This window comes from Astatotilapia calliptera, chromosome 17 (assembly GCF_964374335.1).
Source record: "Astatotilapia calliptera chromosome 17, fAstCal68.1, whole genome shotgun sequence".
NCBI lineage: Eukaryota > Metazoa > Chordata > Actinopteri > Cichliformes > Cichlidae > Astatotilapia > Astatotilapia calliptera.
The window spans coordinates 435,571-452,776 of NC_137438.1; positions in this window are offsets into that span (position 1 = coordinate 435,571).

A 17,206-nucleotide genomic window follows, 5' to 3' on the forward strand; every position below is an offset into this window, starting at 1 on the left:
CGGCAATGCTCAGTGGCTAGAGGATCTGAGGGCAGACCACAGCGACCTCCCTGAACAGGGTCCAGTAACCATCACAGTGGCAGATATCCAAGAAAGGGTCTCCAGTATGAAGAGTTGGACAGCACCAGGGCCCGGCATGGTTCACGCCTACTGGCTGAAGAAGCTGACTGCACTCCACGAGCGTCTGGCAGCACAAATGAACCAGCTGCTAGTTAACGATAGACACCCGGAATGGCTAACTGAAGGCCGGACGGTCCTGATCCCCAAGGACCCCAAGAAGGGACCGGTCCCCTCCAACTACCAACCAATAACCTGCCTCAGTACTACATGGAAGCTCCTGTCAGGCATCATATCGGCTAAGATGAACAGGCACATGGGTCAATACATGAGCGGGACACAGAAAGGAATTGGCAAGAATACCAGAGGCGCAAAACACCAGCTACTGGTAGACAGAACAATCAGCCGAGACTGCAAGACCAGACTGACCAACCTGTGCACTGCCTGGATTGATTACAAGAAGGCCTATGACTCAATGCCCCACAGCTGGATACTGGAATGCCTAGAATTGTACAAGATCAATGGGACCCTAAGAGCCTTCATCGGGAACTCAATGGGGATGTGGCGTACAACACTAGAGGCCAACTCCAAGCCCATAGCACAAGTCACCATCAAGTGCGGGATCTACCAAGGAGATGCTCTGTCCCCACTGCTGTTCTGCATAGGCCTGAACCCCCTCAGTGAGATCATTAACAAGACTGGCTACGGATACCAACTACGGAACGGAGTAGTTGTCAGCCACCTCCTGTACATGGATGACATCAAGCTGTATGCCAAGAGTGAACGAGACATCGATTCACTGATCCACACTACCAGGCTATACAGCAATGACATTGGAATGTCGTTCGGACTGGAGAAGTGTAGTCGGATGGTATCAAAGAGAGGGAAGGTAGTCAGAACTGAGGGGATTGAACTACCAGAAGGCAACATTGCAGACATAGAGGACAGTTACAAGTACCTGGGGATCCCGCAGGCGAATGGGAACCATGAAGAGGCCGCTAGAAAGGCTGCAACCACCAAGTACCTGCAGAGGGTCAGGCAAGTCCTGAGGAGTCAGCTGAATGGTAAGAACAAGATCCGGGCCATCAACATGTACGCCCTGCCCGTGATCAGGTACCCTGCTGGGGTAATAGGCTGGCCAAAGGAGGAGATAGAAGCCACTGACATAAAGACAAGAAAGCTCCTTACCATGCATGGAGGGTTTCACCCCAAGTCCAGCACCCTGAGGCTGTACGCTAAGCGGAAGGAAGGGGGCCGGGGACTGGTGAGTGTCAGCACCACAGTCCAGGATGAGACAAGGAACATCCAAGAATACATTGGGAAGATGGCCCCAAATGACCGAGTGCTCAGTGAATACCTCAGGCAGCAGAAACCCAAGAAAGAGGAGGGAGACGAGGAACCATCATGGAAGGACAGGCCCCTGCACGGTATGTACCACCGGCAGATAGAGGAGGTGGCTGATATCCAGAAATCCTACCAGTGGCTGGACAAAGCTGGACTGAAAGACAGCACAGAGGCACTACTCATGGCAGCACAAGAACAAGCTCTGAGTACAAGATCCATAGAGGCTGGGGTCTATCACACCAGGCAAGACCCCAGGTGCAGGCTGTGTAAAGATGCCCCAGAGACAATCCAGCACATAACAGCAGGGTGCAAGATGCTAGCAGGCAAGGCATACATGGAACGCCATAACCAAGTGGCCGGCATAGCGTACAGGAACATCTGTGCCGAGTATAACCTGGAAGTCCCGAGGTCAAAATGGGAGATGCCCCCAAGGGTGGTGGAGAATGACCGAGCTAAGATCCTGTGGGACTTCCAGATACAGACGGACAAAATGGTGGTGGCTAACCAACCGGACATAGTGGTGGTATAGACAAACAGAAGAAGACGGCCGTAGTGATCGATGTAGCGGTTCCGAATGACAGCAATATCAGGAAGAAGGAACACGAGAAGCTGGAGAAATACCAAGGGCTCAGAGAAGAGCTCGAGAGGATGTGGAGGGTGAAGGTATCGGTGGTCCCCGTGGTAATCGGAGCACTAGGTGCGGTGACTCCCAAGCTAGGCGAGTGGCTCCAGCAGATCCCGGGAACAACATCGGAGATCTCTGTCCAGAAGAGCGCAGTCCTGGGAACAGCTAAGATACTGCGCAGGACCCTCAAGCTCTCAGGCCTCTGGTAGAGGACCCGAGCTTGAAGGATAAACCGCCCGCAGGGGCGTGCTGGGTGTTTTTATATATATATATACAAATATAGTATATACACTGGGTGAATGTGCAGTAGTAGCAGCAAGCAGGTGAATTCTGTACATTAATATGAATAGACATCTGACTATTTTACAGGATAGACAATATAAACATATTTAAAATTAAAGGAATTGAAATGTACATTGTGCCTTGGTTTAGTGTCTGGAAGAGTCCTGTCTCAGTCAATTATAGATGATGTGAGAGGGCGGGTGTGTGTGTTTAGGGCACGGATGGCTTGGGGATAGAAGCTCCTCTTGAGTCTCTCTGTCCTTGCCCGGAAGATGCGGAACCTTCTACCAGATTGCAGAAGTTGGAACAGTTTGTTGCCTGGATGGGACGGGTCCTTCAGTATCTGCGCTGCTCTAGTCCGGCATCTCCTGGTGTAGGTGTCCTGAAGCGGGGGGAGAGCAATCCTGCAGCAGCGTTCTGCTGTACGGATCACTCTCTGGAGAGCTTTTTGGTCCTTCACACAGCTGTTCCCAAACCACGATGTCATGTTCTGTGTGAGGATGCTCTCCACAGCGCCTGTATAGAAAATCCTGAGGATCTTTGGAGAGACCCTGAACTTCCTCAGTTGTCGTAGGTGATACAGGCGCTGCCTAGCCTTTTTGGTCTGGACCTGAATGTGGGCAGCCCATGTCAGGTCTGAGGAGATGTGGACACCGAGATACTTGAAGGACTGCACCCTCTCCACTGGAGCTCCATTGATGATAATGGGCTTGTAGTCTCTGTGCTGACCCCTTCTGAAGTCCACCACCAGCTCCTTGGTCTTGCTGACGTTCAGCTGGAGGTGGTTGTCCTGGCACCACGATACCAGATTCTTCACTTCATCCATGTAGGCCGCCTCATCGTTGTTGGAGATGGCACCCAACACCACTGTGTCGTCAGCAAACTTCACAATGTTGTTGGAGCCGTGGGTGGCCACACAGTCTGAAGTGTAGAGGGAGTAGAGCAGTGGCGAGAGGACACATCCCTGAGGTGCTCCTGTGTTGATGGCGATGCTGTTGGAGAAGCACCTGCCCACCCTCACCACCTGAGTTCTGCCAGTGAGGAAGTCCAACACCCATGCACACAGACGGCTGTTAAGTCCCAGATCCCTGAGCTTCGTGAACAGTCTGCAGGGCACTATTGTGTTAAACGCTGAACTGTAATCAACCATCAGCATTCGCACATAGTTACCCTGTTTCTTGTCCACATGGCTGAGAGTGGTGTGTAGGACGTGGGCGATGGCATCCTCTGTGGATCTGTTGGATCTGTAGGCGAACTGCAGCGGATCTGTAGTGTCTGGGATGGAGGAGTAGATGATGTTCTTCAGCAGCCTCTCAAACACCTTCATTACTACCGAGGTCAGTGCAACTGGCCGGTAATCGTTCAGGGATGAGGGTTTGCTGTTCTTGGGCACAGGGATGATGGTGGATCTTTTGAAGCATGTGGGGACCACAGACTTAGCCAGGGACTCGTTGAAGATGTAAGTGAACACACCTGCTAGCTGGTCAGCACAGCAGCGCAGCAGACGGCCGGTGATGCCGTCTGGCCCCGCCGCTTTCCTTGTGTTCACTCTCCTCAGTGCCGCTCGGACGTCATGCTCCGCGATGCTGGTCACCGGTCTCTCGCTGATGACGTCACTGTCCTCAGTAGTCAAGCGGTAGATAGCATTAGCCGCCTGGCTAACCTCGAAACGGGCGTAGAACTGATTCAGCTCGTTGGTGAATGCAGAGTCGGCGTTGATCGGCGCAGTGGATCACTTGTAAACACCTAAACCTTACTCTGTCCTTAAAGCAGTCCAGGTTAACACAGAAGCTTTCACTTTTTATTTTCTGATCTTTTCACAGTGTAGGAACAGAGTAGACTCCACACACGTTTACTTGATTAAATTAAATTATACCGTTTCTTATGAGGAACTAAAATTACCAGAGGTACTGCATTCCTACTACATGTGGCACACTTGTAAAAACAAGCAAACCTACAGTTGCAAATAGGTTAAAAGTTTCCTTTACCTTCTCTTGATCATCCAGTTTCTAATCTTATAATAATATTTCCCCTTAAAAGTAAACCTTGTCTACATACCCTCATCACATACTGCATGTGTACTAATTTTGAGTTGTTCCAGTTCTGTAAGCTCAAACTGACTTTTTTATGCTTAATACTTTTGACAAAATGTCTTTTTGGCTCAAATCTCCACATTCAAAATTAAGAGCCTAAAGCTGTTCTATACACTACAAAAATATCAGACACTTAAAAGCTTCAGAGCATCCTCAGGTACTCTGGCTGCTTAACTGTGACAACAGGAGAAAAGCTCAGCAACCACTGTGAGATCAAAAATCCACCATGCTAAATTTAACTGGGTGATATGAGTGCCCCTCGCAATGCCTGATGCAACGGTGTGCATCGGCTCACCTTACTCCGACTGGCTCATTAGCATGCTGCTGGGCACATGCTGTCTGTGATCTCTCTTTGTGTTATAACACAGAGGCAGCTGAGCTGGATAAAGGCTGGGCTGATCAGTGGGTATGTCTGACGCCAACCCCCACCCACCACTCTGCTTATCGTCAGGATATCAAGGCTCAGGATGTCAGGTGCTTCACTTCTACAGTACATAAAATGATTCTGGGAACCTGAAGATACTCGAAATTGACTCAGTATGTTGTAAATCTTCATCATTTGTTCAGTCGGTGATCTCATTTGCTTTTCAGTACAGGCTTTTAATGTATTTTTGGCTGCAATAGAGTAGGCACTGAAAAAGTACTCATCAAATAGCTGAGACACTCATTTCGCCTCATCTTAATGGTCTTATTCTGTCTCTGGATATTTGTGTCTCATCTGTGGTTATTGTCACTTCGGAAAGCTCCTGCGAGTGTGACTGTAGCAAAAAGTGTTCTCATGCTACAGCGACACTATGAAAAACAACTGTCATTGATTTTGAAATGGTTGCTAAAAAAGATGCAGAAGACGTCTGTGACCATTAGGTTGTTGCAGTTTTCAAAGTCACTTCGAGTCAAGGCAGCAAATGTGACAACAAAATGATTAGTCTGCTACCAGTCTGCTGTCAGTTTGTGACTTCAAGCTGGCAACTACCAGTTTTTTTTTATAATCAGATGGTGATAAACTGTGACAAATAAGCAAAAATCGTCATCTGTGGCAAATTTGGCATTCACATAAAACATTGAAAGTCCAGCCAAAATGTCACTGTCACGGTCTACGGGTTAGGGTGGGTTAGGGTTAGCAAAACTCAATACATTGACAAAGGACATGGACTTTCAAAGTAAAACAGGAAACAATGACGCAGACTTAACCTTCCTGCCTTCTTGGGACCTTTTTGTGCCACTGCTATGTGTTAAATGGCTGCCATTTCCACTGTGTTCAGTGGAATATAACCAAACTTGCCACAGGATAGTTTTTACCTGTCAATGTTAATATTCCAGTGTGAATTCCTTAAATCAGCCTAAAATGGCTGAGCAGCAGAAATCCCCACACGCATCACCCTGGGGACCATTTTCTGCCCATTGACTTCCATTATAAACGCTATTTTTCAACCCCAAATTATCATCATATGATTTTATTTTTTCTTCTTTTCTTGGATGTCAATGAAGACTCAGGGCCTTGAAGTTTTAATTTTTAAATTGCAAAAAAAATGCAAAAAAAATAATGGCAGGTCAAAATGTATGTTGGTGCCAATCTTTGGTCCATCTAAAGGCCTACTTATAATGACAATCACATATTACTTCAACTGGTTTTTTGTGGAAATATTTAGTTTCGTTTTTTGGTTTTTGGGGCTTATAACACAGGGCGCTCATGTAATAACACTGGGATTTGGAGGGTTAAAACAACGAAAATATAATTAAAACTTTACATGAATATTTCAGGGAGAAGTAGTTTTACAAGGTTGGCTAATTTAAAGTGGAATAAAATATGGATATATGGTCTTTTTATGGCGTGGCTGAGAATGGTCCCTAGGGTGATGGGTGTGAGTTTTTTAAAGGATGGCAGGAGGGTTAACGCAGGACTTAAGCTATACTAAAAACACGAGTGTACAAGAACAAAACCCTTAACTGAAACATAGACTAAGAATAATAATAATCAACAAGACACAACCAGAGATTAAGAATAGCCCATAATACAAAATCAAACCAAAAGATAAGAACTCAAAATGCTGGGTCGATATGACCCAGAACCTTGACAGTCATAGAAACTCAGGAAAGGAAATCCTGAAATTCCTCCATAAATAGTGAACTAGTTGCTTCAGGATGATGATTTAACTGCAAAATGACATGGCTTGGCAACCATGCTTTTATAGAAAGTAGGAATATAACCATATTACAACCAGTTGGCAAGCAGCTGTGTCACGGTGTTTTGAGTTTCTTGTGTCTGAGTTTTTGTATTATGATCTTAGTTCTCTTTGTTGCCCCAGTTTATTCTTTAGTCTAGTGTCTTAGTTTGGCTTTCTTGTATTCGAGTATTTCGTAGCTGCCCTCTGTGTTTCTTCGTTGCTCTGTCTCCCCTAGTCAAGTCTGCGTCTATGTTACATTTCCTGTTTTACTTTGAAGGTCTGTGTCCTATGTGAATGTATTGAGCTTCGCTTCCCTTGGGTCTCGTTATGTCTGATTTCTCCCAGCTGTGCTCCCCGTCTGTGTCTCATTCCTCTCGTTATTTCTCGGTGTATTTGAGCCCTGTGTTTCTGTGTCAGTGTTGTGATCTCCCTCATGCTGTGTGTGAGTCTCCCTGTGGTTCCTGGTGAGCTTTATGTTTAGTTTTCCCAGTTTAGTTTTTTATAACTTGTGATGTTTTTCCAGCAATAAAGCTGTGCTTTTTAGTTTATCACCCGTGTCCCCGTGAGTTTGCGTTTGGGTCCAATTCCTGCCTGCCACACAGCCGAATCATGAAAGCTGAGTTGAGTCATCTGTTGCAAAGAAACTGGGATGGACCGCAACCAATCTGTCTGAGAAAGATTCCAGTTCGCCCAATGCAGGACTCTGATTTTTTGCCACCAGGTGACCTACGCTATCACCTCACAGAGTGGTTGCAACAGCTAATAGCAATACTAATGTTTCTTGGACAGCTTTTCTAGTGTGCCTGACCCATGACACCGACAAACCACACACTACATTGTCTTTAAAGACTGTAACTTTAAACATCTGCATTTCTATTTACACTAAGAAGTATAAAAAAACACATCAAAATAAGGCAGCCTCAACAATGTAGAGCTTGATAGGAACATTTCAAAAGCTTTGAAAGGTGAGAGAACCAAACAACAGCTTATTTCACAAAGTCAAACGCTTTGTTTTTCTTCCATCAGACATAGTGGTCAGCTCTGGTCAGTTTAACCCTCAGGGCCCAGAGGGGATAGTTCGTTTTAGAAGTGGTATGCTGAGACAGTGGCTCTCATTGTCTGTGTCACAAACAAGGCCTCAAAAACCTCTTTCAGTTCCCATAAGTGTTGATGAAAATGTTAATGGAACAGAACAAGAATCAGGAGGACAGGTGTTTCGCAGTGTACAGTTCCTGCTAGAACGTCCCGTGTTTCGAACACCTGTTTCACATTCAAACATTGATTTCCTCTAGATGTTCCCATTGTATTCAGACAGACACGTGAGACGTTGCTGTGACGCTTTACACTATTTAGTAATACAGATGAAGAAGCAGGATGGCATTAACGTCAACGTAAATCTATCTAGTATCCATCCCTCTCTGGGGATCATTTACCTGCCACAGGGTGACCTCTGACCTCTCTGTGAAAAGAGAGACAATTCTATGTAGGAAATTAATAAAATTAATAACAGCAAAACAACCACAACAATGATGATGATAATAACATACTAATTATTATTATTATTATTATTATTATTATTATTATTATTATTATTATTATTATTATTATTATTATTAACAACAACAACAACAACAACAACAACAACAACAACAACAACAACAACAATAATAATAATAATAATAATAATAATAATAATAATAATAAAGCCTTGAAGTGATGAGAAATACTTTCTTTGTTATTTTGTATCTACACCATTCTCCTGGTGTGCTCAGGGATCATTAAAGTCCTGCAAACCTTCACAAAGCAGTACATAAACAAATATTATGAAACCGATTTAATGTAGCTGAAGAGAACATTTGCACTGCCATGACTCCCTCTTCCTGCAGCTAAATAAAGGATGAAAACTCTAAACTATGGAGGAGTACACATTGGTAACCCACATACTTACAGTCATGAAGTGGTGCGCAGGATCGCTCAAGGGCCGCTTCCCTGCGAAGCTGATGTGTGGACTCATTTCCTGCTGCAGCTGGAGTGTCTTTGCAGTTTGAAGTTCCTCTCATTTCTGCGGTGTATTTCTTTCTATCTTAATTGTTAACTTTCTGTCATCTCCCAAAACTGATGCTGGTATTTAGAGCCCTAGCAGGTCCTAACACTTAGCGCAGGCCACTACATGCTGCCCTTCTGGTTTTCAGTGAGGGTCTCCATGTCAGTGTGTGAGTCATTTACAGTGTCCCTGTGGCTTTTTGAGTATTTACCTATAACAAAGCCTGTAAACGGAGCCCCTACTCTACTCCCTGACTCACTCTGCCCTGGACGACTACGCCAGTCTCAGTACATGGTACTTATCAGGATTTAAATGCCACACTGCCGCTGTGTAGCAGCTCCAGGACCTAGCATCTTGCTTGCATTTCAGCAGTGTGTATAAATATACAAAGGGTCATGATTACAACAGTCATTGTCAGGTACCTTTTATCATGACACTTACCAGGGGAATCCTTTCTTAGCAATTAACCTTATTTCTTACCTTTCTTTTCCCCAGTCAAGTCTGCCCCGTATTTAGCAAGTCAAAATAAAATAAAATAAACAATAAAAGGTGAATCAAATAGACCATTAAGGTAAGGCTGGGATGGTCAGTTTGGTAAAGTAAATCCGTTGGGCATCTTTCTTCGCCTTTAGACAACAATTCTGATGGCAAAAGAGCCAAACGGGACAGGCCAAAAAAAGAAAGAAATTAACCTTATTTATTTTTGTCAGTTTATTTTAATGCAACCGCTGCAGTTCTATGGATTGTAAATGCTTGGGGCTGATTGGTTGTTATGTGATATTTTCTGTTGATTTTAATGACACTTCGTGGATGAACTTCAGCTATTCTAGTTCCATTCCTCATCATGTAAAGTATACCATGTGAAGTCTTTAAGAAGAGATGTAGATTTGAAGGGTGGCAATCAATGATTGAGGCAGTGCAGGACGATAGTGTTGCTGCCCCTACAACGCTGAAGTGGACGAGCAGGAGAACATGGATGGCGTGTCATTTTTGTGTACTGGACATCTTTCTTTCTTACCTGAAATATATTTACTATATTATGTGTTGTCATCCATGTATAATCTATGCAGTGAGGGAGGGTCCTCTACACTCCTGTGTGAATCCAATGTATTCATATGTGTTATTCTCTAAGACTTCCTGATGCTTTTATTAATCATCTATCATGACCATGGTATTAAACTCCTGCTTGTTAGAGAGAAGCTCCCACAGGTGTTTCCGGGTAGTCATTACTATTCTTTAAGTGTGTTTGAAAAGGTTATTAACTGGTTAGTAATGTGTTGATTAATAGAAACAAGCACTTATTACACAGAAACTACCCGAGGTAATTGAGTGTTACCCTACTATTACCCCTTTATTACCGGGTTGTAACTAACATACAAAATGCGCATAAACATGCCTACTTAGTCCCAATATTGTCACAGTTACCTGTTTGCAGGAGAGTAGACGTGCAGTCTCTCGTCTCTGAACAGCTGGCAAGAGCTGGCTAAACAACAGCAGGTGGTTTATGACGTGACATTGTGCCAGCTAATGTTAGGCTTGAGTGTCCTAAAAAATTACACTTTCACTCTGATAAACAATTACTTTCTCATACCATATGAGTTTATTCACTAAGACTCCAGCAATGTTACATCCACTTCAAAGAAAGTTTCACTTCTGGCAAACGACAGCTAACAGATGCTAACAGTAGCTAACAGTGCCAGAAATGCTTAACGACAGTTGAGGATGTCCTCAACAACTCACAGTTTTATGTCTGTTATCAGTCAGAAGTGACGAACTCTGACTCATAGACCGATCTCAATTGGGATCCAGTCCGAACTGTAGTAGAAACAGGCGAGACATTTAATTTTAATGTGCAACACATCTTGCTTACAAGAAATACAAAAGGGATCAGTGGTTCAAGTGGCCAATGGAAAGGCTTGTTGCAGTAGTAGTCATCAGTACTAAGCATATCATACAATTAAAATTAAAGTAATCGTACAATGCAATGACAGTAGACCAGTAAAAATGTAGAGGTTACTTTGGTAAAATAAGAATTTTCAGGGTGCCGGTTTAGCTCAGAGTGCAATGAGCGGGCGCCTACATGCATTATGGCTGAGAGCAGCCGTCCCGGGTTCGAGTCCAACCTGCCGCATGTCTTCCACCTTCTTTCTCTGCCACTGATCTATCTAATAAAGTTGCCCCCCCCCCCCCCTTCCAAAGATGTTTAAAACAGCCCATGATGCAATATTCCTGCCACGAATTTGGTATTTTGGATTTCAGCAGCGTCCCCCACCCCCACCATGCCAAGGTTGAGGCAGGGTTGGTGGGTGGAGGAGAAGAAGGGAAACGCAGAGTTCCTGTCCTGAAAAACACACTCCCAGCTTTGGGTGTTTACATCTCCTTGGCATGTCTGTGGCTGTTTCCATAGCGACTGGAGTAAAGGAAGTTGGGATGTCTCAGAGATATGGTGTGCCGAGTGCTGTTGACTGTTGAACCCGAAGTGGGAAATGATCAGGGAAAACAGGAAGTGGGAGAGGAAGGTGCTGACTCACCATTATCTCAGCCTGAACCTGTGGGAGTAATCAGAGCTGGTCTCCATACAAAGACCAGCTGCTTTGTTTGTCTGTTACTCTCATTCACAGCTGCACTGGCTTGGCTTTAAACACACCTGTGTTATAAGAGTAAATGGGAAAGTGCAGCTACAACAATCAGCTTCCCATCAAACTGGAGTACTGCACATTTTACTGAATGACAGTTTGACCTGAGGCAATACATTAGACATATTTTGCTTGAACCACATCAGTGAAATATGATCACATACATAACGTTTTTAAAGATATGAGTAAATTTTCTCTCCAAAAAATCTCCCAAAAGCTTTATCCCAATAAACTTTTACATTTTTGGGGATCTAGTTTCCATTCTTTCTGCAGTATATACTTGCCATATAATAATTACTGGACTTGATTTTTTTATTTTTTTTATTTGCAGAATGCAAAAAAACTCAAAAAACAAAATGTGATGAAGCTCTGCACAGCTGGATAAAGACCCCTCTGCTGAGAGAGGAGAGACTCATTTTGGAGGAACGTCTTCAGGTCTTCTTTCAAGAAGATGTCCAATTGTTTTCTACATAAAGATCTTTCCTGACAGTTATCGCTGAAGTCCATGACTGAATCTGTTTGGTAAATGTGTGTTCTGCTCATCTTGGCAACCTTTCTGACGTTTTTCAAACATTATGAGCAAAACTCTGGAAACCAGACTAAGTGCAGTCTGTGGTTCTAAATGTTTAGACAGCAGAACTATTTTTAGATGCTAATTCCAAGTTCATCTCTGATGCATCCATCAGATTGCTGTGGAGCACTCAGAGTAGAGCACTATATAGCAATATCAGAACCAGTCTATACCATTAATCTAAAGCAGGGGTGCCCAATCCCGGTCCTCGAGAGCTACCGTCCTGCAGCTTTTAGATGCATCCTTGTTCCCACACAGCTGAATCAAATGAATGGCTTGTTATCAGGCCTTTGCCAAACATGATGGCATGCTGAAGAGGTAATCAAACCATTTGATTCAGCTGTGTTGGAGTAGGGATGCATCTAAAAGCTGCAGGATAGTAGCTCTCGAGGACCGGGATTGGGCAGCCCTGATCTAAAGGAACAAAGTGATGGAACACAAACTTGCCTCCTGGCTTTAATTCAAGGTTAGAGTATACACCAGTACACCTCCAGCGTTGGTCACATGTGTAGTCAGTGACGTCATTACATTGCCACCTCTATTTATGCTTCATGTATGCAGAAATGGGACTAGCGATGTTACAATTTTACATCATCTTTGTCGGCCAGCGCTGTTGGTGTGTTCACGGCAAGTGTCAAATGACCCTTACACCCCCGCCATCGCTCAAATGTCCTCATAAGGAATGTCACACTAAGGACAACAGCAGTCAGCATGGTCACCACGACACAACCGAAATTACGGCAGCTGTTTGCAGCGAGCATGTTGCTTTTGAAACAGTTGCTTCAAAGATGGGGACCAGGTGTGTGACCACTCACAGCCAGCTGCCATCTTCACATCCACTTTGTGTTGAGGCGTCAATAAATGAGCGATTAGATGGATCAGTCTGGTTTCAGTAGTTAACTGAATAGGAGCAAGTTGGCTACTAACTGTAATAAACTTGCAGAAATATCAAATCTATAAATGATGAAAATCATATATCATGGCAAAAAAATGTATCTGTTTGAGATTCACTGCAGTCAGTTTAAGTCGGGCAGGTTGGCTCAGGTTGGACGGCTGGTTCAATGTTGGGGGTGTTTCACACAAACTCCCTGAGCGGACACTTGGACCACTGTGAGCAACAGCAGACGTGTGCACTGTGGTCACGCCAGCATCCAATCCATCCAAGTCACATGTTTATTAAAATAATCAAATTACAGCATTTACATTTATGTTAGACGACTTTTAATTAACTGCTTTATCCCACTTACAATGAAAATCAAAAAAAATCTTGTTCATGTGCAGCATGTTAACGCTATTGGAAGTAAAAATAACTTCAACTCCAATTTTGAAAACACAACTTTCTTTTTTTTTTTTTTCTTTTTTTTTATAAAGCTCTGACTACATTATGAGTCTGTGGTTTTTTGCAGCTGTTTACCTGAAAATGCAGCCAAGGTGTTTTTTAACAAACATTTCAAACTATTCACAGAACAATCAGCTGTTCTGCATCAAATCTGATGCCACACAAATTATTTGTGCCGCTCCAAAAATAATTTCTGTCCACTATGAGATGAAGGAGAACAACAGCCTGATACCTGCAGGCCTGACAGCAGCAGATGTGTCACTGCTGTAACACCTGTAACACTCAGCAGGCGCCTCATTGTTCTGACACACAACACTACTGACTACACTACACACTCACTACACACTAACTACACACTGACTACACACTAACTACACACTGACTACACACTGACTACACACTAACTGCACACTAACTACACACTGACTACACACTGACTACACACTAACTACACACTGACTACACACTGACTACACACTGACTACACACTAACTACACACTAACTACACACTGACTACACACTAACTACACACTAACTATACACTAACTACACACTAACTGCACACTAACTGCACACTAACTACACACTAACTACACACTAACTGCACACTAACTACACACTAACTATACACTAACTACACACTAACTGCACACTAACTGCACACTAACTACACACTAACTACACACTAACTATACACTAACTACACACTAACTGCACACTAACTGCACACTAACTACACACTAACTACACACTAACTATACACTAACTACACACTAACTGCACACTAACTGCACACTAACTACACACTAACTACACACTAACTGCACACTAACTACACACTAACTACACACTGACTACACACTAACTACACACTAACTGCACACTAACTACACACTAACTACACACTGACTACACACTAACTACACACTAACTACACACTGACTACACACTAACTACACACTGACTACACACTAACTACACACTAACTACACACTGACTACACACTAACTACACACTAACTACACACTAACTACACACTAACTACACACTGACTACACACTGACTACACACTAACTACACACTAACTACACACTGACTACACACTAACTACACACTAACTACACACTAACTACACACTAACTACACACTAACTACACACTAACTACACACTAACTACACACTAACTACACACTGACTACACACTAACTACACACTAACTGCACACTAACTACACACTAACTACACACTAACTGCACACTAACTGCACACTAACTGCACACTAACTACACACTAACTACACACTAACTGCACACTAACTGCACACTAACTACACACTAACTACACACTAACTGCACACTAACTACACACTAACTACACACTGACTACACACTAACTACACACTAACTACACACTGACTACACACTAACTACACACTGACTACACACTAACTACACACTAACTACACACTGACTACACACTAACTACACACTAACTACACACTAACTACACACTGACTACACACTAACTACACACTAACTACACACTGACTACACACTAACTACACACTAACTACACACTAACTACACACTGACTACACACTAACTACACACTAACTGCACACTAACTGCACACTAACTACACACTGACTACACACTGACTACACACTGACTACACACTAACTACACACTAACTGCACACTAACTGCACACTAACTACACACTAACTACACACTAACTACACACTAACTATACACTAACTACACACTAACTGCACACTAACTGCACACTAACTACACACTAACTACACACTAACTGCACACTAACTACACACTAACTACACACTGACTACACACTAACTACACACTAACTACACACTGACTACACACTAACTACACACTAACTACACACTAACTATACACTAACTACACACTAACTGCACACTAACTGCACACTAACTACACACTAACTACACACTAACTACACACTGACTACACACTAACTACACACTAACTACACACTGACTACACACTAACTACACACTAACTACACACTGACTACACACTAACTACACACTGACTACACACTAACTACACACTAACTGCACACTAACTGCACACTAACTGCACACTAACTACACACTGACTACACACTGACTACACACTAACTACACACTGACTGCACACTAACTGCACACTAACTACACACTAACTACACACTAACTACACACTAACTACACACTAACTGCACACTAACTGCACACTAACTACACACTAACTACACACTGACTACACACTAACTACACACTGACTACACACTAACTACACACTAACTACACACTGACTACACACTAACTACACACTAACTACACACTAACTGCACACTAACTACACACTAACTACACACTGACTACACACTAACTACACACTAACTACACACTGACTACACACTAACTACACACTAACTACACACTAACTATACACTAACTACACACTAACTGCACACTAACTGCACACTAACTACACACTAACTACACACTAACTACACACTGACTACACACTAACTACACACTAACTACACACTGACTACACACTAACTACACACTAACTACACACTGACTACACACTAACTACACACTGACTACACACTAACTACACACTAACTGCACACTAACTGCACACTAACTGCACACTAACTACACACTGACTACACACTGACTACACACTAACTACACACTGACTGCACACTAACTGCACACTAACTACACACTAACTACACACTAACTACACACTAACTACACACTAACTGCACACTAACTGCACACTAACTACACACTAACTACACACTGACTACACACTAACTACACACTGACTACACACTAACTGCACACTAACTACACACTAACTGCACACTAACTACACACTAACTACACACTGACTACACACTGACTACACACTGACTACACACTAACTGCACACTAACTGCACACTAACTACACACTAACTGCACACTAACTGCACACTAACTACACACTGACTACACACTAACTACACACTAACTGCACACTAACTACACACTAACTGCACACTAACTACACACTAACTACACACTAACTGCACACTAACTACACACTGACTACACACTAACTACACACTAACTGCACACTAACTGCACACTAACTGCACACTGACTACACACTAACTGCACACTAACTGCACACTGACTACACACTAACTGCACACTAACTGCACACTAACTACACACTAACTGCACACTGACTACACACTGACTACACACTAACTGCACACTAACTGCACACTAACTGCACACTAACTGCACACTAACTGCACACTGACTACACACTAACTATACACTAACTGCACACTAACTACACACTAACTGCACACTAACTACACACTAACTGCACACTAACTGCACACTAACTGCACACTAACTACACACTAACTACACACTAACTGCACACTAACTACACACTAACTACACACTAACTGCACACTAACTACACAAGACAACACACTATGTTCAGACTCCAAACACGCTAAATGTCGCAAATCTCCGCCGTCACTCCTAAAACTCCCCCCTTCCTAAACAACTAAATGTCATGTTGCCATATCATTTTTTGATTGGTCGACCAGGTTTCATTTTTCCACCAATAGGAAAGGCTGGGGGGTTTTTTTGGCGTTGTTTTTGCTCACAGGCTTTCGAGCGTTTTCCTTATAAAACGCCGTTTTTACCGTTTCTTCTGCAGTAAATATAAACAACGACAGTATTCAGGAAGAAAAACAAACATTGCAGATATTTTATCATAACTCTGGTTTTACGTGGCCGATCAACACAATTTAAAATCTGGTATAAAGTCCACACTTTGTCCGTCAGTTGTTCCGTCTGTCCTGCTCACATCTCCAATGGTTGTACACGTTGTCATTAACCTGGCTTCACTCCACATCAGCCGCTTTGCTCGCTAAAACTCCGGCACATGAGGACGCTGTCAGAGCCTGTCAACCACGTTGATTAGCTGCGTATATACGAATG